Source organism: Chaetodon trifascialis, chromosome 14 (assembly GCF_039877785.1).
Source record: "Chaetodon trifascialis isolate fChaTrf1 chromosome 14, fChaTrf1.hap1, whole genome shotgun sequence".
In the NCBI taxonomy this organism is placed as follows: Eukaryota; Metazoa; Chordata; class Actinopteri; order Chaetodontiformes; family Chaetodontidae; genus Chaetodon; species Chaetodon trifascialis.
The window spans coordinates 5,024,294-5,048,005 of NC_092069.1; positions in this window are offsets into that span (position 1 = coordinate 5,024,294).

Below are 23,712 nucleotides of genomic sequence, written 5' to 3' on the forward strand. Positions count from 1 at the left end.
TTCCAGGAGAGCAAAAACAAAAAAAAAGTCACATTTATGCACAGTTACTTGCATTAGAAGGTCTGGGAACACATGACCTCAAGTCCCCATATTGATCATTTATAAGCAGTATATCAATAATAAATAGTTTATAATACATTATACTGTAATTGCGGAGACCATTGTAACAGATAATGAATGAATATATAGTAAAAGACAGTTGTAATAATATAAAATTTGTCTTCATAGGAGAAGTTGTTATTGTTGAAAATACTGTACATTAATAAACACTGAAACTGTCCTACCAGTAATATAAAATTAAGGGCATAGTAAAGATGGAACTATTTTATGCTCATTTATGGTTTGTGAAGAACTCACACGTACCATTTGACTTGTTAAGTGTCAGTGATTGTAGACTGACGCCGGGGTGGCGTGTATTAATGTATACAAGTATCTGACACTTGCCTTGAAAGAAAGTGTGTTCAACTGTCTGGTGGTACAATGAAATCAGTGGAGCTGTGGCTCCATAATGAAGAGAAACCTGTACTCACCCATGAGAAGTTCATCCTATGGGCTTTGCACTCAGCAAAGTCATTGACCACACTGCTCAGGTCCCCATTCCTGGCTCTGCTGTTCACTATTCAGAGCGTAGCCAATCCAAAGAGTCTGTCTTGTCCCATGCTGCTTCTTAAATAAGACTAACCTCGGAGAATGATCGCTCTGCAGTTGCATTTTACAATGTGCAGGTGGGCCCACCTACATAGTAAAGTGGCAAAGAATCACTTTCCTACATTGGCCCCTGAAAGCATCTTGGCCCTGGTTTAGCTGCACCAGTTACAATGTCGATATCCACACCAGCGAATGCAGATGCATTTTTAATTTGTTGTTTTATACTTTGTGTTGAACAGATGAAAGTCAGAATCGCTGTCATTAACTAATTCTTTAATTCATTATTGGAATGTAAAATGTCCATTTATGATGAAATATTTGCTTGCCTATAAAGAAATGTAACACTCAAAGGTCCAGCCAGCCTGGTCTCATTCTCAGGTCATCAAATTCCACCATTTTGTCACACTCCTCGGCGTCCCATATAGACACACAGATGTAAAAACTCCCTTAAAAAAGGCCCAAACTTTAGTTTTTTTTTCCTACACATGAATTCACTGAGGACTCCAACCAAAAAGCTGCTCTTAAATGTATTGTTAGGTGTGTGTTCACACACTTAGATGTCATTATCTCACAACTGTTAAACTTTTCAGATTGAATATGAACCGTGTGTATTGTAAGTATGGACGACATGGACTAAATCATATCTGTCGAGTCACACTGCGGCCTGACTATACCTCAACTTTTTCCAGTGGTCACAGCTTTTGCAGGGATTACAGGAAATCATTTGCTCCACCTCAGTGGAGAGAAGATGTACTCACATTGACTTCTCCACACCTCTGTCCCGCTCCTTCCCCAGCTGTGCAGCCACTGCTGCAGAAGCAATGGGAGAGCCTCAGTGAGCCAAAAGCCAGCATGGAGGCATTTATCTTTGCTGTGCTCACTTCCTCTCAGCAGCTTACTGTCTTCCATCCTGTCTGCCTGATGGATCTCACAGGCTCCAAAGGCTGGCATCTGCTTCAAAGCTGAATCTGTTCCATGCCCACCCTGCGAGCCGACAACCTTTCTCGCCCTAGGTTTTGTATAATCACAAGTTGCTGTTAGACTGCCCTTAGATTGTGATTCCAATCAGTCCCACTTTTCTTTGTTCACTATAAAATAATTAATTTCTTCTTTGCTTTAGGGGATGTTTAGGAATGGACCCATAACCCTCCAGGTGAAGTTCTTCCTTTATCTTTTATTTACTGTACATTTAAATTAAGGACTGGAGTAGACACATAATGCCGTACTGACGCAAATTTGTACATCATCATTTGAATGAATGGAAAAAGTATATTCAAGAATGTAAATAACAATTTCAGATGTGTTACATCATACAATAGTTACATTTACAAATGCAAAGCTTGCCAACTGAAAAAGCATGGATGGAAGGACAAGCTTGATCTACCTGTGTCATTTTGAGACAAATATTTCGCTGTTTTTCCCTGTGTGGAAATGCAAGCAAAGCTCCTTCCTCTTCGACGCTACCTAATGAAGTGTGTGTTAAGCTTATCGACGCCACTTTTAGACCTAGTGGCCAAAATCACACATAAGCACAAACTGTACCAGTTCTGCTGATACTGTCCAAAGAGTTCCATGGAGACATCAAGGGACGAGACGAGTCACACTGGTAAACGCTTCCCAATTGCCAAACCTGAATTGGTGTGACTTGTGGTTTACTGTAACAATACAATATCCATCCATCCATTGTCTATACCCAACTATCCCTTTTCAGGGTTGCGGGGGGGCTGGAGCCTATCCCAGCTGTCAAATGGGGAGAGGCGGGGTACACCCTGAACTGGTCACCAGCCAATCACAGGACAACATATACAAACAAATAATCATTCACGCACACACTCACACATAAGGACAATTTTAGAGTCACCAGTTAACCTAATGAGCATGTTTTTGGTTTGTGGGAGGAAGTCGGAGTGCCCGGAGAGAACCCACGCATGCACGGGAAAGGCCCTGCCCGACCTGGGGATCGAACCGGCGACCTTCTTGCTTTGAGGCACGCGCACTACCTGCTGCTCCACCTACAATACAATATATAGTTTTAAAATATACTGATTAAATACTGGCTATATCTGCCAGCCCTGATGTAAAACAACATTAACAATGCTCAGACTGGAATTTGACTGCTGATATTCCCTGTGTAAGGCTGTGATTGTGATCTCAGGACTTGTTTGATCTGGATGTAAAAAGAAATCTAGAAGTTGCTGTCATGTTTAGTTTGGTATTTTCTTTAGAGTCCAGTTTGTCAAGTCATTTTTCATTCAAAATGCTGTAAACATCAATAAATAGTCGAAATGTTCACGCTGCTGGTCTTACACTTGTGTCATGATGGTTTTTAATGTGTTTTTACTCACATGCAGCCTCAAAGTGAAACACATAGTCTGAGGAAAATGTTTAACAACAGCTCAAGTGCAGTGTGGAGATCGCTGGTAGCTGTGAATAGCGCACAGTCTAGATTAACTTGTGACATGACATCTGAATCTACCATCAGCAATGTTTTACATAAAAGTCTACAGACATTTCAAGTCTGTATTGGAAACACATTTGAAAATGTGATTTACATTCATGAATTTCCTTCAGGCACAGTGGAGCAGCAGGTATATGTTGCCCTGTGATTGGCTGGCGACCGTTTCAGGGTGTACCCCGCCTCTCCCCATTTGACAGCTGGGATAGGCTCCAGCCCCCCCGCAACCCCCGGAAAGGGATTGTTGGGTATAGACAATGGATGGATGAATATCCTTCATTCAAATGATGATTTACAAAAGACAAATCGAGGTGTGTGTGTGACTCGTAAAACATTTGTGGATTATACTTTTTGTGTTTGTTTATTTTTTGATAGAAATCTGTCTCCATAATAATGCCCTGAAAATAAGAACGTGTGTTTTTTTGGAAGAGAACATGGAGTCTGCCATATTGCGCCATCGTGTTTTTTATAGTAGCACAGGATGTAGAAAGCAAACACTGGTTCCAAAGAATGCCGTTCCTATTTCCTCCGCAGGGAAGGGTGACATGAGGGGTATTCAGTTGCTGTAATCTGCAACCTCACAGCTAGATGTCACTAAATCCCACATAGTGCTCCTTCAACAATGATTTCTGCTGGCTAACCCACAACTCTCGAGCTCTCCGCGGCTGGTAACCTCAGACGGTGACACAGATTGAATGTCAGAGACAACACAGTGGCAGACAGACAAGCTGTCTGGAGCCTGTGGTTACTGGCCTCATTGATTGAGACAGATGCTCTGCTGAGCTGAGGGACACTCTGGCAAATGGAAGCTGAAATCAACAGAAGACTCGGCAGCTAGAAGGGTGGCTCACTTCTGTCTGGTCATCAGTTCTGGTCCAGGGTGTCCAATGTTCTCACCTTGCCAATGTGACTTCACCCTGGACAGCTGGCATTGATTGAACATGGGACCACAGTATTATGAGTGATGAGCTAAAGTCTCTCTCTTATTCTGGACTCATCGCACAAATTCTATAGGTGTGAGAAGGTTTTGTCTCAACATCAATAACTACCAACCTGCTCTTACACATTCTGACCAATGTTATGATGTATTATTGCAATCTAATAAAGCTACTTAAAACTCCTGCAGGTGTTTCACATTAAAAGTGTACCATGAAAAAAGTGGATGATTTCCTGTGAGCTGCTGGAAAGCTTTTTATGTGGAATACCTGTGCAGGGAGTGATGAATTTCACTCCATATAACAGAAACAGAGTGGTGAGTGTAACATGATTGAAATGTATATGAAACTGAATTTATCAAGACAACATGGGGGAAGTGTTGAATTTAATGCATTACCATAACGTGGTTTAATAAAATAATGAATAAATGCTTGCCTCTAGTAATAGTCTCTCTGCAGTTGAGGTAAATAAGGCTGCAAGTAACTATTAGAGAATTTTTAGTACAATGCAAAAATGCCTTTGGGTCAAATACCGCAAATGGTTGTGGTTCTAAACATACTGGTTCTGACACGAATTCCATCCATCCATTTTCTATGCCGCTTATCCCTTTCGGGGTCGCGGGGGGCTGGAGCCTATCTCGGCTGTCAACAGGCGGGAGGCGGGGTACACCCTGGACCGGTCGCCAGCCGATCGCAGGGCACAAACACACAACCATTCACACTCACACCTAGGGGCAATTTAGAGTCACCAATCAACCTAATGAGCATGTTTTTGGTCTGTGGGAGGAAGCCGGAGTACCCAGAGAGAACCCACGCATGCACGGGTTCACACAGAAACCCGCACATGCACACTTCACACAGAAAGGCCCGACCCGGGAATCGAACCTGCGACCTTCTTGCTGTGAGGCACGTGCACTACCTGCTTGCGCCACCGTGCAGCCTGACACAAATTCCATTTCTGTAATCCCAGGTATGTTTCAGGGATATTTATTTATTTATTTTATTTTATTTTTTTTTCTCAGACCTGTTATCAGATAATCTTGTTGACCATAGCCAGAAGTACTTTTGGGAGGAGCAACAGTATAATTATCGAATAACTCTGCACTGAAACAAACTGACTTTTCCAACTGTCATCTACACACCACAGCAAATTGAACACACACACAAAAAAAGCAAAGTAGAGTCCCTGTGGATAAAAATGAGATCATCTTCAATTTGTCACAACCCCGCCCCTTTGGGTTGCTAGGCTGCCTGCTGTCTGTCTTTTTCCTTTTCTGCTGCAGGTGCCCGGTAGGCGGGGTCATCCTGAATGTTATTGGGAACACCTGGGCCCGGTGTTTCCACTACCTAAGCCCACGCCTGACTGACTCCGGGGGGAGAAAGGAGAGAGGAGAGAGGAGAAGGAGGCTCCTCTCCCCAGAGCAGCGCTCCCCATGTTTTTCCCTGTGGACTTTAGTTTGTTGCTTTAGTTGGTTATGTTGACTTAAATAAACAGTGATCATTTCGTTTTAACGTTTGTCACCCTCTTTCTTTATTTGTCGTGGCTTGGAGCTGGTCATGACAAATTTCAAAAGCAGCTTGAAAATTTGTGACTGCATGAGTGTCAAGTCCACAGTGGGAGGAGTTCAGCTGCACCGAGTGCTAACCATGATGGTGAAAGTCCCTAACCTTCATGAAGTCAAACCATGATCTTTCCCTAAACTTAAGCAATTACTTTTTGAATATAAATCTAACCAAACGTTAACTATAATGTTGTCATATCATGAAAGATAAAACTGTGATCAGTAACAGATTTGAAAGACAGAAAAATGTGGTCTTACAGATAACGAACATGACAGAAAAACACTTCTCTCTGTCATTTTATAGGTCATGAACAAAGCACATATTTTGTCAATTAGTTTGGTAGGCTTTTGTTTCTTTCCTTCGCTGGTTTAAAATGGGAATATTCTGTGGATTTTTTCACAGAGCGGTGGACAAGGACAGACACTGACAGACACACTGTTTGTGACCCAAGCATACTCCTGTTCTCCTGTCTCTTCACACCCCTCAGGGATGTCATCAAGTACTCCTGTTCCTTGTGTGGAATTAGGTGAAACAGAGAAATATTTTTTTTAAACATTTCTTCCATCAGGCTTGTTCTCCCAGTGGTGCCATCCATTCAAGGGGCAGGAGAATCACACAGTCTGTCTCTTTTGCTGGTAGTACATGATCCCTCATTTACATTTTACATTTACATTACATTACATTTAGAGGAAGTCACATTATCTGTCTGGCTTAAAGTTATGTTCGGTGTTAACTAGCTTACAGTAGCTCAATGAGTTTAGCATGTGTTGTAGTAGCAAGTCAATGTTTCTACGATTAACATTTTCAAAAGCTCTCATAATAACTTATCAGTATAATGATGCAGGCTATTAAAGTGGCATTAACATTACTTGCATTCTTCTTCGTATAGTTTTTAGGATCCAACATATAGAGCTCAGACAGACAAGACAGGAGTCGAAGAAAGGTGAACAGTTTTAATTTGATATTTCAAGAATGTGCACCACGTGAGTCCAGAAGCATTGAAGAATCCAGAGTACTGAGTCCAGGAAGTGACAAGTCCAGCTTCTTCAGGTGAGAGCAGACAGGCAGGGCACAGATGAAGACAGGTGTGGGATCTGCACCTGAGCACAGACAGAGATAGAGATAGGAGACAAAGGGAAAACAAGGGGAGGCGACTGTAGATCTCCACATCACTGAAACAAATAATATTCACTTTGCTGGTCTGAAAGCTGATTTATCAACATGAATTAAAATTCAACTTTCCACCCAACTACTGTATGTATAATATAATGTTATTATTAATAGATTTTGCATTAATTCTAATTATCACACAATAATAAGGAAAACTTGACTGTGTGTAACAGTGTAACTAACCAAATGAGACTCACATGTTTAATGTCCACAGTCAGACAACCGATATTATGACACCATGTTGTTATAAACACATTTTACATATTCACACCCACGTCAGTCACCATGACTGTAACATGTCGGCTGATCACAGAGCTGTGAAGGAGGATAAATGTTTTAACCAGTAGGTGTTTGTCAGACTGTCAGTCCTTCAATAAAAAGCAGGTACAACAGCAAGTAAAAAGACAAAACAACTGAATCTGTGCATTTCCTTGTTGCTGAAACACATCAAGGTCAATACTGAACGTAGGTCACACTGAGGTTTGTTTATGAGAATCCACATTAGCTATTTTATCGCACCAGCTATTCTTCTCTGCAACCAAGATGATAATACAATTTACCAGCCCTTTAAACAACTCACAATTACATACTGACAATGCAACACTCAACACACAGACACACACGCAAACAAGGTCTGAGAAAATAAACACAAGCAGTAATCAATCAATTACAGTCTTTATCAACACTGCAGTTATTGTGCCTATTCTAGTTATCATAGCAATTACCCTCATTTAAATTATTACCACTGTTATTGTGTTATTCTTACAATAACGTCAACATTAATGATAATTAGCTCTGTTTGCAGAGTAATGAAATCCTACACTTCTCCATATTTTGGCCAGTTAGCAGGAGATCTAAAACTATCCAAATGGGAACACAAAAATGTTTGCAATAAAATGTTCGATTTTCAATTCAAATTAAGTACATGAGGCAACGTAAAAACACAAAACTAGGATATATTTAACATACTACTGATAATATAAAAATAATACCATACTAATATGCTATACTAATAATACACTATATATATACACATACAAGGATAAGGAAAACAAAGTTTCATGTGCCGTCTCACTGCAGATTCAATACATATCAATTTGAAAATGAAATGTATTTTATACGCAAAAAACTAGTCTAACAACAAATATAGGACGCAGTTTATGATACTTAATAAATAATACCCTCCCTGTAAGGATGTAAATATATGGTGTGTGTATAGCCTACTGAGCCTCCAGAGTGGTTTCCTGTCCCTATCCTATCCTCTAAATGGGTCCAATCATGCTTATCTTAACATCATGCCTCCTTAGCCAGTGGCATGCAGTCAAGAGTTACCTTTAACTCATTTCTTCCAAGGAGCCTCTGCACTGCCTCACCAGGCAATCAGCTGGCCACACAGAGAGCTCCATGGCTCTGCTCCACTGCCCTTTCTCCCATCGTGGGAGCAAGACACTATTGCCTTTCATTTTTCACCTCTCTCAGGAACGATGGGGGGTTGGGCTTAGAGAGGAGGAGATGAGGAGGAAGAGATGTCAACTACAAGGGACCATGGAAGACGCTCTCTTTATGGACATTTTTAATAGTGACATTTTATATGTGGACGCACCTCATATATTCTCTATTGAGCAGTGGCTTTTAAAAAGACATCAGGGAGCCAAAGTGTTAAAGTACAAGATGATGAAACGGAATTCATCACTGTGATCTCGAAGGTCTGGTAATAAAATGTTAACGGTTCTGTGATCCCTTGAGAGCAGTCAAGCTGTAGATAACACTATTGTGAGTGGATGGCTACCTTAGGGCTGCACGGTGGCGCAGCCGGTAGTGTGCGTGCCTCACAGCAACAAGGTCACCAGTTCGATTCCCGGGTCAGGCATTTCTGTGTGAAGTTTGCATGTTCTTCCCGTGCATGCGTGGGTTCTCTCCGGGTACTCCCGCTTCCTTCCACTCTTCATCTACACTGTCAGCGCTGTCTCATGTGCCATGTTCAACAAAACAATTGATAAGTGCTAAGTTCACAGTAAATTAATGTAAGTGCAGCAATACTGGTATATGGTAATTTTCAATACTTAAGGCTTTGTATAAAGTGGCAGTAATTATCAGTATGCTGTAAGTAATCATGAAATAATGGGTCATGACTCATAGAGAAGTGCGTAGAGCTCACTGTCACCTTAAAGTGAAATTATTAAGGTCCCCTCCACCATCAGTCTTCAGACTGTGCTCTGTTTTGAAAAATGATTAGTGTCTGATATGGTTTTACCACACTAAATGTTTAATTTACATGTTATCTATTAAGAGAATTTTATCTTGTCTTTCTCCCTTGTGTAAAAATCTAGAATCCATGTAAATGTAAATAGTAATCATTTCAAAAGTTCAAATGTTCACTGAAAAGCATATTTTGACCATGAAAAAAAATCCATTTTCTGCATTCTGGGCATTTTTTTCTGCACCAATTTTTACCTTTTCTGCGTCATGTTATGGTGAAAATGTCTTCATGTGAAAGAAAACACAAAATTCACCCAGCAGGTGACAATTCAAAATATAATGAAAAATAATACAAAAGAAGAAAAAAAACAAAAAAACAAAAAACAGTGATGGAACAAAGAGCAAAACAGTGGAGGACTTTAAAGCTGCTTTTTGTGACTTTTTTTTGGCCACTTGTTGGCAGGGAAATGAGCTACAGACAAGATATTTGGCATATTATCACATTAACTCTTAACCCTGAGCAGCTTACTTACTGACTGATGTATTTCAGGATGTGTTTGGTGACATACAAACACTGTGTTATTTGTCCTTCACATTATCATCAAAATGAATTTGATTTGATCTGACATCCAAATGACTGTGGTTGTATTCCTTAAATTGATAGCATCAGACCACAACACCAGACACTCTCTATGAAACTGCTTTCTCAATCATTCAACCTGTGCTTTTCATCAGGGAAAAAGATAAAAGCAACCAGATCTCCATTACCCCCAGCCCCCTCATCAAACACACCTGGGGGATCCTCTCACCCTACACCAAACCAATCAAAACGAAACTTTTCTTGGGCTCTGTGGGGCTATTCTTCTGCCCACTCCTCAGATCATCCTCCCTTGTCTGCCCCTCACCGTGGGCGCAATCTGCACCCCCACCCTCTGCTTCACCCATCACCCTTGTCAATAGTGTTTCAGTGGTGAGGCACATCAGGAGAAGACTAGCAGTCATTCTGATTCCCTGGCACTAAGGTGGTAGACAACCTGGGCAAGAGCTCCAGCTTCTTGGTGAAACACCCATGTGCTCGCAATGCTATCATCCATGTCAGACATTTTCAACCAGACTTCGGAAACAGGACTCATTTAATGGCTGCAGAAATAGCATTTTTGTCTCTGGTCAAATCCCTCCAGTTGCCAAAGCATTGGTCAGTTTAGCCGGATTCTTAGCCTCCATATGTGGCTCCTGCATTGCTGTTACTGGCAAGTTGAATCTCTTCTGGGATCATCATCATCATTTCAACTGGAGGATGGTATCCATCCGAGCAGACTGGGTGCACGTAATTCAGTTGTATGTTTCACACAGTTTTTCACGCTCCCTCTGGCTATCCTCTGCCACATGTCCAAACAGCCAAGAAGGCTCATCACAAGTCACTTCCAGTCTCACATTATAATCCACCTTCTTCAACACCAGTGCCACCATCCCATGCAGGCATCAGATCACTAGATGCCCTCTTAATCCCATAATTTGAATAATTATTCTGAGACCACACCATAGGACAATATTATGTAGACAGAATAATCTCAGCAATCCAAGTCATATTACTGCTGTACCTTTCCATATTCACCTACAGCCAGTTGTATCCACAACTAACTTGGCCATACTTAACATAAGATCTCTAACTACAAAGTCCTTCACAGTAAATGATTTGATCTCTGATAGGCAGTTTGACTGTCTATTGTTTGTAGAGTCATGGCTCAGATGTGATGGTGCTTCTGTCCTTGTTGAAACCACTAAACTACAATTTATTTCACCCTGTTAGGCAGAATAAAAGAGGAGGGAGAACTGCCATTATTCTCTCAACCAAATTCAGTTGCACTGAGGTAATTTTTGGTGATCTCTCCACATACACTGCATTTACTTTAAAGGCTTAGCCAATACTCATTCTTGCTATGGTCAGGTTTTCTTTGGCACGGTGGAACAAGTGGTAACGCTGTTGCCTTGTTTTGTTGCTAGAAGGTCCCAGGTTCGATTCCTGCCCTGTGCGCTGTGGGCGCTGGGGGGCGTGTCCTCTACCATGCCCTTGGTGCCTGCTGCTCGAGGAAATGGGCCTTTCTGTGTGGAGTTTGCAGGTTCTTATAATTTCACCAAAAGCATGGTGTTGCTGTTGAGTTCACCAAAAAAGCATATGCATGTTGTGTGGTGATTAATAAAGTAGAGATCTTAATCTTAATCTTATTTTAATCTTAATATCTATGTGAATCATTTATCTGATAGTAAAGCCACAAAATTCCTCAGTATAGTGGACAGCCTAGAACTCAGCCAGCATGTTTACCAGCCCCACCCATAACTGTGATAATACTCTGGACATCAATACTGTTGTGCCCATGTTTTACAGAGACCTATAACATCAATCCGTTTTCTCGACACCTTTGGCTTTCAAATTGTATGGCTCTCTGTTGATAATTGTTCCACCTTCCCCCAAAACACCACAACAATCAGATAATTCAAGTTGAGCACATGGATGAACAAATCTTTATTAACGAATTTTCAAATTGAACTGAATCACTATTGTCAGGGACCAAATCATTGGCTTTTAGCAAGCTTTGTTGTCTGCTCAGCCGTGATATAGTTTGTTACGTCCTCGTTAAAAGCCTATTGAAAGACTGTGAAAGCCACAGAAACAATCCTGATGTGTTAACTCTGTCATACATAATCGGTTGATGAGCTGTTAACCTTACAGGCACTGCTACAGGCTAGTTATATACTGAAATGACCACAAGTCAGTGGACCACAACAGACTGAAGATATTACTGAACTGAAGACAGCCACAATCAATCCTGAAAAACAAGTTGTTGGGACACTGTGTAAAATGTAAATAGAAACAAAATTTGATGATTTGCAAAACACTGAAACGTCATATCTAATTGAAAATAGACAAAGAAGACATATCAAATGATGAAACTGAGACATTTTATTGTTTTTGTAAATGATATCCTCACTCAGAATTTGATGGCAGCTACACGTTTCAAGATAGTTGTGTTAGGGTCATGTTTACCTCTCTGTTGCATCACCTCTTCTTTTATCAACACTCGTTTGGGAACTGAGGAGACCAGTCGCTGCCATTCTGAATGTTTTCCCATTCATGCTTGATGTACGATTTCAGCTGCTCAACAGTTCAAGGGCACCTTTGTTGCATTTTACATTTTATAATGTGCCAAACATTTTCAAAGGGAGGCAGGTCAGGACTACAGGCAGGCCTTTTTAACACCTGGACTCTTGCTGTTGGTGGTTGAGTTGCATTTTGGGTAATGTAGGTGCATAGGACAATGCATGGCTTAAAAAAGACAGCATCTCTGGATCTGATTTTCATCTTTTTTTGTAACTGCCCACTTTGAGTCCAGCAATGTTGCACAAGTGTAACGCTAAATTTGTGGAGTACTCTTTGAAATACTGGAGCTTTTTACAGGGGTATTGATATGGAAGCGAGTGATGAGGGCTGTTTTTACCTTCCTCTATGTATAACTGTAGGAGTTGAACTCAGGCTTGTGCATGTGTTTCACAATGAGATTGCAATGCTTTATAATTCTGATAGAAAGAATCCATAATCATATTTCTATATTTGTGTGTACACTGAGTTTAAATAGGGAATTTATTTAGAATTGTATTTATCTGGCTGCAGCTCTGTAGGCTACTTAACACAGAGACATAAGAACTGATATTTAGCTCACTTGCAGAGAAGCAAATAGCTTATTGCTCAGAAATATTCCATTACATCTTGCAATTTATAGAGGTGCTGTCTGCAGTCACTGTAAACAGTGCTGTAAGAAAAAAACAACTTGCAACTCAAGTGAAAGAAATAATAAGTTTGCTTTTCTAACTTTGACGCTGCTAAACATTCTTTTCCTCAGTCGTTTCTGAGTTTTTGCTGTCTGTCACTCCTTTCCTGTGTTACTGCAAGCGTAATGGAGGCTTGGCATTTCGACGACTTTGTAGCATAATTCATTTATGGTTACAAGAACTCATTGTTTCTGAATTCACTTCTTCACTCATCCTAGCTGCTGTAAAAACTGTTGCCGGGCATTGCATCACAGTGAGCAAATCTAATTTACACATGAAGAAAAATGTCAGTTACAATTATATTCATATCACTTTGCAATGAGATCCTGAACTCATTAAATGCTTCTCTGGCTAGAAATAGCTTGTTGATTCATCACCTCAATCTCCTAATGAAACAGAGGCTGCACCATGATTCCCTTATACCCCCTGATTATCTCAGGTGTGTAGGTGGAAAGTGACATGGATACATCAAACTCGACACTGAGCTATTTTTTTTTTCCAGTGGTGTAAGGTGACTCCAAGGTTCCTCTGTGGCTTTTTATTCCAGAGACCACCCGTGTAATCAGGCCGCCACTTGTGATTAGCAAACACACCAATCACAGAGCCCAGGGGTCAGGAGGATGCAGCCCTGTAGGGGTAACCATCCAATCAGGACTGTTCCTCTGGGAAGCTGAAGATGTGTGGGCACAGACAGGGGAAGTAAATCCCACAATTAGATTTAAGACCCATTTACAATTAAGTTTTCAAAGTTTCTGTTCAATCTGAGAATGCTGCTGTTGTACTGGTCCCTGGAACTGGATAGTTCACAGTGTGAGTGGAGCGGCTGATGGATTGCTGTATTCTGACACGTGGTGGGTGGTGTGAGAGGCTCTGATTGCATCTGTGTGGTGGTGTGCTAGAAAGGTTTCAACAGGCATACCGTGGGTTTTTCACAGCTTTACTATTTCTGTGTCCCCAAGAGTTCATGGTGGGATTTTATTTTTCTGCAATGCTTTTACATTACTTCATAATACCTATGAATACTGACACTTTCTCTTATTAGTAGATTGCACTCTCTTCATTTACTATACACTAACTGGATGTGATGCATGTGATGCAAAGTATTCCTGAGTATTGTATTTTGTCACAGACTGATTACAGAGCTACTTTCTTTTCTAAAGTCTTCTTAAGTAGAAATTTAGTGTTACTTTAATGCCTTCACTAATCACATGACCATCCTTATCATGAGAAATGGCATTTCCATCAGTATACTCAACAAAGAAACTGAATAAGGCAACAATTCCACTGGAGCTTGTTCACCATCTTCCTAAAAAGACTGAAGACTTAAAAATATAAAGAAAAGCCTTAAAGCAATACAAACAAACTTGAACAGGCTACGATTTTTGCATAGTTCCAGGTAACCACTGTTGTCATGTTTTTAACTTAATCAGGATTAAAGTCACCATGGATGATTTAATACAGAAATAGGTACAAATTTGATTGCAGAGATAGTGCATTTGGAGTCAACTCTGTAGTCCAAACTCATCAGAACCCCCTAACTGATTACTATACAGAACACTGAGATGTTTAGTGTACAGAGCTGAGCACTAACTACTGATTAAGAGACTCTTAATCCGTTCGGTACAGTAAACATCTCCGAGTTTTGTATCGTAATCAGTCTTATGCAGAATAAGCATCACTCAAATTCTCACAGTGAAATTGAGAACAAATGGCAGAGAGTGGAGGCTGTATAGCTCTGACACCACTGTCTTGACATCCTGATGGCCCATTTTTAAGGAATAGCCTCCTAAAATAGGCTGTGTGCACCTCTCTGTGCACTGAGAACCTTTAAAGCAATAAAACTTACATTTTACAAGATATTTGTCCTTTACAGTAAAATTACAATTTAATTTCAAAATTACATTTTAAATTTAAACTGAGCAGTAGAAATATGTTGAGAATAACAGACAAAGAAAAAAAAAGATGTTTAGTGTCGATAATATCAACAGCACCATTTATACCATAGTCTGTGTGAATACTCTTTTTTATCCTTTAACACACTCATAGTTTGGCTCAAGTTTAATTACTGTTCTGACTTAATGCACAGTCAACTTCATTTTAAAAATTTAGGACATTGGCATCGGCTGCTAGCTACAAACAGCTCGAAATTCATAAAATTATTTACAGCACGTAGTGTAGACAAAAATGCATTGTCCTCTGAACATCACAGGTAGGCGCTTGTAACACACAAGCCGCCAGAAGCCCTCACTGCGTGAATGGTAAAATACAGTTGGTAAATGAAATGTCCGATGTCTGATCTGAAGTGATATTTAAGTCATAAATTGGTGAGTAACTCCTTGGTAACTGAGTTCATGTGTTTATTATGGTCCACTGCCCACTGTAGTGAGTGCTCAGCTCTGTAAGCATGCTGCTGTGCTGCTAATGCCAAGTTGAACAAGAGGAAAATTCGTGACTGGTGAAGTTACAGCATTTAATTGGCGCAGCCACGGAACCACTTCCTGCATCCGTTTCAAAGTAAAAGCCCTGTGGAGTTTCATAGACAGTCCAGTCTTATATTAGGTTTCAGTACTGAGTCCGTTTGATCATACAACAGTGGTAGCAACCTGCACAATGACTGACATGACCAAGAGCCAATGATGATTGGGGGGGCACATGGGATGGCCAATCAGATTGCGAGGGGTGGGGGGGTGGGGTGGTCCTGTCTGTAGCACTCTTAATTATCTGTAATTGTAAACAGAGAGTTGCAACAATCTAAGCATCTAGTAAAAGAAGCATGTATCAGCATTGTTCTGAGATTAATTTTGTGATGTTCTTCATGAAAAACATGTCAGTGAGGCAAGTAGGAAAAAAGCATTTAAAGAACTGGGATTGTCTGGTGAAACAAAGATATAGTTGCATATTATCATCATAACAGTGATCGTTGACAGTATGATAACTAGTAAAAAAAGAATGGTTCATGGTTCATAACTATCTATCATAACTATCTAAAATTTCAATAAATTGCTCATATTAAAATATTGGATGTCCATTACTGTGCAAAGAAAATGGAATGGACTCATTCAATTGTGTCACAATTACATATATTTATTCTTAATGCCTGATGCATATGATGAAAGCCAAAATCTCCCTTTAAAGATCTGCTCGGTTTCATAATCAGTTCACTCTGTTTATGAATCTGTGTGCACAGATTTTATGACATCATTATTTTCTACCATATGACCTTTGTGAGGCTCTGTAGTGAATGGATGAATGAGGGTAAAGCAATATATCACAATCTGATGATCATTGTTCAAATCACACCAGATGAAGCAGATTACCTGAGGTGTTTTAATAATAAACTCTTACTGCTTCAGATGTTTTTATAACTTCATCTCTTTTGATTATTTCCGAACATACATTTCATTTTGTAGAGAAAAGGCTATGATTTGAAACCATATTCACAGGTGCTTCAGTTTTTATACTTTGTTATGCTTTCTTTTCTCAGTACCATTCTCATGTTTGCACCATATTCCAGTCTCTTCTCAGTCTCTTTCAAATGCATTAGTGTTTTGTTTTGTTTTTTTACCTCCACCAGAACTATTCTCCAGAACTATTGTCGTTCATATTTCTGTTGCCTCATTTCTTTTTTTTAGATCAGCTAACTCTTGTTTTGTTAACATCTTTCAACTCCCTTCGAAATTCTCTGAGTTCTGTGTAATATCTGATGTAATCTCTCTCAGCATTTCTTTGATGTGGGACTCCTACGTGGCTGTTTGTCTCTATCCTGTAGATACTCTTGTTTTTGCTTTTATCTTCATCTCTGTGACTGTACCAGAACATGGATTCATTCCTTATTCAAATTTAAGTCAGTCTCTTTCATCATATTCAGCTCTGAAAGTTATTTTTGTGTTTGTAGGCCTGAGATGAACACTTGCCATCTTCTCTCCCTCACTAAGTTTACAGGTGCTTCAAAGACTCAACCACTGTTGTATATTATGTCCAATTTGGAGCGACCTACAATGTACTTTATACAATTATCCAGCTTTTAGCACTGGCAGCAGCATCATGAAACCAGACAGCATGTCTTAAAGCCAGTGTCCATTGAAGCCAGGATTAAAGCTTGCAATGAGAATGTAGCGTGACATTGTGGTGCAGTAATGCACAATGTTATTTAACAAGTTTTGTATGAGAACTCAATCAAGAGAGCACAAAAATGCATTGTTGTTGTTTGACCTAAATTGCTTTTTGATGACTCCAACTTTCATTTTCATTGTTTTTAAACCATAGTTTGTTGGCAGGTCACTGTATATTAAAATAGGAATACCTGGAATAAATGTCACTGCCTTTTACGCAAAATTATTTTCATTAAAGGTATCATAGTTCCATATTTTGAGGGGGTTTTTGCAAGGCATAAGTTGTCAGTGAGCATAAACCACATTGGCTAAATTCCCCCTATTGCCTGTTGATAATGTTGCTCATGGTAGGACTGTATAGTTAATGTTCCTAAAGCTGCACATCACCCAATGTTCCCTCTGTCTCTGGCCAACACCCAACTTTGTACAGAAGTTAAAATGAAGTGGAAACTTTTATGTGATCCCAGCTCTGGCGTGATGGAGGTTCTGTGTGCTCAGAGGCCAAGATAGCAATCAGCTAGCTCTAAAAGGTCCCTGCTGGAATCCTCCATAATCTTTGAGGAAGACTTCTATCAAACATAAAATCTTAATAGCTTATAAAAATCATCTGTGTGACCTTCAGGGAGACTATCACCATAGATGAGGAGTAGTACTGTTCTGCCCACTTTAACGGAAAAAAACAGCTGCAGAAACACTGCTGATGTTCATTTTTCTCATTTCATCATGTATACAAGACAAAAAAAAGACTAAAGATGTCCTAATCAGGCTGCCCTTTATATAGCTGGCTTCTAAGGCAGCAGGCTTCTAAAACAAGTAGGCCAGCCTGGACAGTAACGCTTTAATTGAAAGGATTTGTGTACATGCCATGCATCTAAGACAAGCTATGAATCTCAGCCTTTTGTGTTTCTAGAGGGGGATGCAGAAGGAGTGGCATGGCTTTTTATGCACTGCATAGGTGGTAAAAGGGCTTGCATAATGTTTTGTTGTGGTAAAATAGGCCTTGAAACCCCACACAATTACCACGGTCTGTATTTAGAATATTAAGCATTTGTTCATTTTCACAGTGAAATAAATTTTGTCTTTAACGACTAAGAGTAAAAACATTTGATCCATGTTTTAACTGAGTGTCACATCCAGGCCAGTTTTTACCTGCTACTCCTCAGCCATGCTTCCCTGCTCACCTACACACCTGTTTCCCATCAGCTCTCTCAGTCTCACTATATAAGGAGCCCAGTCATCACCATTCTCTTGCCAGATTGTCATTGCTCATGCTTGTCTCTCCAGTGAACTTCTTCAGAATGTTTTCTAGCCCTTGACCTCATCCGAACCTGACCTGAACTCCTTGTCTGATCCTGTTCCTGTTTCCATTGCCTGGCACGAAACCAGATCTACTGGTGGACCCTCTCGGTCAAAAAGAGTTTAAGTTCTGAATTGAGATTCATTTCTCTCTGGCTGAAGTCTCTCAGTGGCTTCCGTCCTTGAAACAGTTTCATCACAGCAAATCCATCAGAGCTTGCTTTCTACATATTCCAATGTAAGACAATCATTTTAAGCAAATAGCTAAAAAATAACAACAGAAGCAACTATGGCTGCCAGATAAATATGGTGGTGTAAAAAGTGCAATGTTTCCTTTGAAATGTAAAGAAATTCGAAATTGTAATCAATGCTGCAATCGCAGACAGACAACTGACGACAAATCAGACTTTGGATGAGTGAACGACGGAAAAATTAGGTGAGGCCAGCAGAAAATATTGGCACCAGTAACAGCAGACGGCATTGCCATCCAAAGTTAAAATATTTAAACTTATTGCCACCTTCCAACTACAGTGGAAGTGCCTGTTCATGACCACGCTCTGAGACATTGGCCAATTAATAAATTCAGACAATATCAATGGGTTGGTTGTAACAGAACAAACATCACTGTTCTAATTCTCCCTGTCACTGTAAGGTTGAGAGGTGCTAGCTTTTTGGTGGAGAGCATGGTTGCTCTTTTGAATCATTTTAGTCAGAATGTTTTGTTTTGACAATGGCATTGTCATCAGTGAATATTTCCTCCACCATGGAATGCGCATGCATGTCTTCGCCTGAATGCCTTCTTCTGGCAGGGCTCGGACAGCTCTGGAGCTGTCCTAAATCAGCAGTGATTAGTGTTAAAGTCGATGATGCTTTTACTCCCACGCCATGGCAAATTAGGACTGATTTCCTTTTTCAATACAGACAAGGTGTATTTAGGTCTGTTCCTATGGAGGTGTGTGTGTGTGTGTGTGTGTGTGTGTGTGTGTGTGTGTGTGTGTGTGTGTGTGTGTGTGTGTGTGTGTGTGTGTGTGTGTGTGTGTGTGTGTGTGTGTGTGTGTGTGTGAGAGAACATAAGAAATAATCAAGCTTGACACAGAACACAAGGTGACAGGAAATGAGACAGAAAAGCTGTTAGTTTCACAAAAGAAGCCTTATTACATCCAAGGGGAAATTAGTGGGCTCTTTGATGGATGGCATGCTCCATCATGATGGTGAATTATTGTGCAGCTAAAGTATAAAGCAGTCGTTGGTCTCAGTAGGGCACATGTGCCACGGTATCAATCACAGAGCCATAAGAACACAATCAGAAATCTGTCACGCAGATGCTGTGGTTAACCTTCAGGATTAATGACACATCTTCCTGGTTATATTCCAAAGGTTACAAGCTTTGGACATAAATCTGCATCCACAATTACGACACATAGATTTAAATATATTACCGATGAGAAGTTCATTCAGTGGCAGCAATAATAAGATATTGCCAAATGAATTTAGATGGTTACGAAGCATTCTGGAGGGTAATGATATCATGTTTGATCCTGTTAAATGATGACATGTAACCTATTCCAAAAATATGTGAAGGGGATACACCCAAGTCAGACCATACTGATTGATTAATTTCACGCACACATTACAGCGTCACACGAGGGCCACTTCTATCAAAAGTCCATCAATTATGAATGGCACCATATGGGTCACCTTTCACTTCCTCTAATTATATTAAAGTCAAGAAAAATCCAATTTGCTATTTTGCATTATTAAGGAACACCAAGCCAGCACGTACATACGCCGTTATGAACTCAAATTCTGCCTGAAATAATTGGCCTGTGGACAGTTTTTATCACTAAGATTTTGAACATATGAAATACATGTTTCTGTTTTTTGTGAATTATATGCAGTCAGTCTCAATCAGGTGACTGACAGCTCTGGAAAATCTTAAAGTAAATCAAGACTATTCTATCAACATATTTCATTTTCAAATAAGCAAAAATCAGGACATGATTCAGATTCAAAGGTGTAGGTTCCACATTTTCTGCCAGTTTAAAATCGTTTCCTCATTGAATTTGATTATGAATATGAAAATTCATCATTTTTGCTGCACTCTGAAGGATTGTCAGAGGAGAAATTGGTTTATAATATTGCTCCTGCACTTACTACAGGTAATCAGCCTACACACCTGATACAAGTTGCTCACCTGCAACCCGTCAACTGATCAATCCCTCAGTTTGTGAATCCTGGTTCTTCAGCTACTCGTTGCCAGATTGCTAAATCTTCCAATGTGACAGCCAATTTAGGCTCTAGCTTTGTGTTTCCTTATGTTTAAATTCTTGACTTTATTTTCAGGCAGTAGCTCCCAGTGATCTCCGTCAACCTGCCTTGCTCAGCACCAGTTTTGAACCCACTCTCCACTGGAGTGGATGAATTACAATTAGTCATTTGGCAGACAATTTTATCCAAAGTGACGTACATATGAATTCATGCACCGATTGCATGGCTTTTTTGGGGTTCAGTATCTATCTATCTCAAGGATACTTCGGCATGTGAACCACCGACCTCCTGATCGGTGGATGATCCCTCTACCTGAGCCACAGCTGTCCGGATGCCGGATGAAGATCCCTGGCATCCTCTAGAAGGGGGCCAAAATCCCTGATCTGTTTTAGTCCCTCCCTCCAAATCCATGGTCTTCTGTCAAACTGTGCAACAGAAAGACCTTTTCTCACCCACTTCCCTGTGAGACCCTACAGTTCTCTAATTGATTGCAGGTGCTGAAGATGCATTATTTGCTTGATCAGCCTGCGTCCTGGTCCTCTAACTCTGGGACCCATCGGGGCAGCTGCCTTGTTTGCTGCTTCACCTGACTCGACCCCCAGCCAAACAGTGGTGATCTTCTGTCAGAAGACCTACTCAAATTAGACCCTTGCAGTCAACATCTACTTATCCTGCTCCCTCTTTTGTGCTCATTATGGGCTCATCCCTGATCCGTCATCTGGATAATGGCCCTTTGGTTTCTACAGTCATCATCCATGTCGGAGCCAGCAACATTAGAATCGAGCAATCTGAAGGATAATTTCAAAACTCTGATTATACTTGACTGGATGCATCATCTCTGGGCCCTTCCCCTCTGAAAGGTTGCTGTTGCTCCATGGACATTAGATTGCTTGACAATTTTACCTGAGTCTGGAACAGACACAACCTCTTTGTAATGGACAGCTTACATCCAAATAGGGCAGGCTCTTTGTTGCTCTCAAGGAACATGGACCTTGCCATAGAGCCATGCCATGTGCTTTGTACTTGATGTAGGGTGAGTATTATTCATTTTGTGTGTGACTATTACACTCTTGGCTCTAAAATGCACATACTTTAACAATCAGCCTAAAAAACACAACCTCAAAATGGTTATTACTTCCCATAATTTAGTAATGATTTGGACTACTGCTTTGAGACAACAATATACAAGTGCTACTTTGATCATTCCAACCATAAACACTGTTAGATATCCTATTCATTAGTCAAAATGTACCGTTACTTGGTGTGCTGCAAAGTTCAATTTTGGGTATTCATCATTTTTATCAGTGATATTGGTTGTATGCTGATGACACCATTGTATATTTTACAAAGAGAACACCTTGAACAAACATCTTCCTATTAGATTAGAAACTTTCAAATTAATATCAAAATCCAAAGTACTGAGGATGTGATCAATCTGATCTGGTAAACTGGCAGCCTGATACTGACCCTATTAGGCAAATCAGATAGCGGACACATTTGCCTGATCCACAATGAATAAAGTTTTCTTTTCAGCTGAGTACATTTTCTGTATGAGATTCTATTGATGACTAAAATTGCTGCTGATAACTCCCACTCCCTGTATAATATGCACCTGTTTCGTTGACTAGATGTGGATGCGAACAGCATATCTTGGACCACATTTCAGCACCCTCATCATCAGGGCTGGCTCTAGCCCTTTGACTGCCCTAGGTGAGATTGAGTTGTATACAAAATTATACAGGATAGAAACTCAAAAATATTTGATAAATGTAAACTCAAAGAATGGATGAACTCCAGAAACTATACCAACAAAAATTATAGTCACTCTAACACTTCAATAGGCAAATTATGTCTTGACTGATACACTTTAATAAATTGCACATACAAAAATGCTACAGAGAATGTTCAAGGATATTTAACAAATAATGACTCAAACAATGGACGAAACAAAAAAAAAAATGCTCTTATAGTCACTTCAACACTTCAAGAAGCAAATTATGACTTGAAGAATCAACTCTAATAAATTGCACATACAAAAATGCCACAAAGCAGACAATGGCTATATAACAATGATAATAACAAATTGGATTAACTCCATAAACTGTGCAAAAACACTTTTAAAACACACAGTAAGGAGCAAATTATGACCAAGACCCATCAACTGGATTACCTATACGCTCTATAAACAATAGTGCTTTTATGGATACTGTACGTAACACTACAAAATTAAAAGATTGAAAGTCTTGTAGTTTTTTCCCTATCTCAAATAATAAAAGATGAATAGTTGTTTCTGGCATTTCTATTCACCTTCAAAATTGACGCAGCATTAAAATTTGACTCGTCTGGACTTCCTAATAGCAAAACTCAGCTAAACTCAGGCGCATCTGTATCTGAAACATCCTGTGTGTAAGAGATAATTAAAATGAACATTACAATGCAACCTCCTCTGACAACCTGCACTATTCAAAGCATACGTTATCCAGATACTTCTCTTATGACATTTACTTCTACCTAGGTTATCAGTGAAATTATGTTTGCTAACTATATGTAGCACGCTAGCAAAGTAACAATCGCTAGCTAGCCATAGTTTAGTGACAGCAATGAAACGTCCAATATTAGGTGATGCACAATACTAACTTTATTTCGTTTGACATTTTAATGGCTGAGATGAGAAGACTTACCTCTATATTTGGCTGTCTTTTTATGTTCTTCCTTTTTCTGTTTTCGACACTGTGCACCAGAGGGTTTAGACCACTTCATTTTGGGAATCAACCTAGGTGGTGAAGCTTGATCAAGGTAGCAGCTGAGCGCTTGCCTAACGTAACGCAACTAGAGTGCAAACACGAACTACCCCCGCCCCCAAGTAACATGCAGTGACAAGTAAATGTGCGCCCTACAATAGTCATGCTTAATAAACATGTTATATTTCGCTTGTCGTTCCAATTCCATGAGTAATGGTTAAGGGCGACAAAAAGCAAGGGTGAGATTAGAAGGCGCCCCCAACACATTTGTCACCCTAGGCAATTGCCTAGATCGCCTATAGCAATCGCCGGCCCTGCTCATCATTAGCTTTAAGCCACAGCACATCTTGGAGCCAGTTTTCAGAGAAAAATATTTTCTTCTACTCAGTTCAGCTTACCGTTCAGCATCCTACAAAGAAACATCAAAGTAGCCACTTAATATTTCTTGTTTTTGGACATTTCTCATAGTAGGTTACTTGCAATGAAATGTGCGAAGA